Source organism: Amblyomma mixtum, chromosome 1, assembly GCF_055824585.1.
Source record: "Amblyomma mixtum isolate Tamu chromosome 1, ASM5582458v1, whole genome shotgun sequence".
NCBI classification, from domain to species: Eukaryota; Metazoa; Arthropoda; class Arachnida; order Ixodida; family Ixodidae; genus Amblyomma; species Amblyomma mixtum.
Genome location: NC_143012.1, coordinates 175,737,628 through 175,738,451, shown reverse-complemented (window position 1 = coordinate 175,738,451; position 824 = coordinate 175,737,628). Strand labels below are relative to the sequence as shown.

Here is an 824-nt window from a genome sequence, read left to right as displayed (position 1 = left end):
CTAAAACATAAATAGAATTTGAGCGTTTTCGCAGTAGGCGCTCGTAAGTTGCTTGACTGCCCCCGGTAATTGTTATTATCAATACGTCTCGCAGAAGTTCAGTGACCTGTCCACAGCATAATGTCATAAAATTACCTTGCTGTTGGTCTAATCTGGTGGCCTATATTGGCGGCGCGGTCGCTCACTACGCGCTCTGTGACGACAGTTCCTCTCCGCAGAGGAGACGCCAGCCAGCCGGTCCAATGACCTCCATAGAGGGAAACTTGCGCAACCGACTAGGCTATAAATGGATGGGCAGTACGCCTATGCACCATCGGCGTCGGTGGTTCAGTGGTAGAATACTCGCCTGCCACGCGGGTGGCCCGGGTTCGATTCCCGGCCGACGCATTGCTCTACTTTTGGGGGCCTGGTTTTTACAAGAGGAGAGCTGCAATCCTTTGTGTATTTTTTCGCATAGAATGGCCACGCAGCTTGTGCCACAGTAATAGACGTGCCTAGCCTGTATCCTTCCTAACGAAATATATTTTCTTCGCCACACACAAAGTTTTGTAGCCACACCCGCAGAGCCCTAGTTTTCCGAGATCGCGGTGTTATCTTCCTTCCAAAGAGCAGCTGGCCGAGGAGTCAGTGGAGAAGGAGAGCGGTTGGGAAGAAGAGCCAAGAGGCGAGGAGGGTGGGGTGAGGACGTTGCATTGCGGAATGGTGCCGTTCATTGCGTAAAGTTCTAGTGGCACTTTTCTCCCGCAAAGAAAATAACATACAAATTACGTTTAAATGTCGAAACAGTAACTTCACAACCACCAGTGGTATCAGCTTTTAATCAA

At 50.1% G+C, this 824-nt stretch overlaps 1 non-coding gene across 1 annotated transcript; it reads left to right on the top strand.

Annotated features, from left to right (window-relative positions):
- Positions 1 to 316: 316 nt before the first annotated feature.
- On the top strand, positions 317 to 387 carry TRNAG-GCC (transfer RNA glycine (anticodon GCC)). The gene has a single exon. It is a non-coding gene; the product is annotated as a tRNA-Gly (tRNA).
- The last annotated feature ends 437 nt before the right edge of the window (positions 388 to 824 follow it).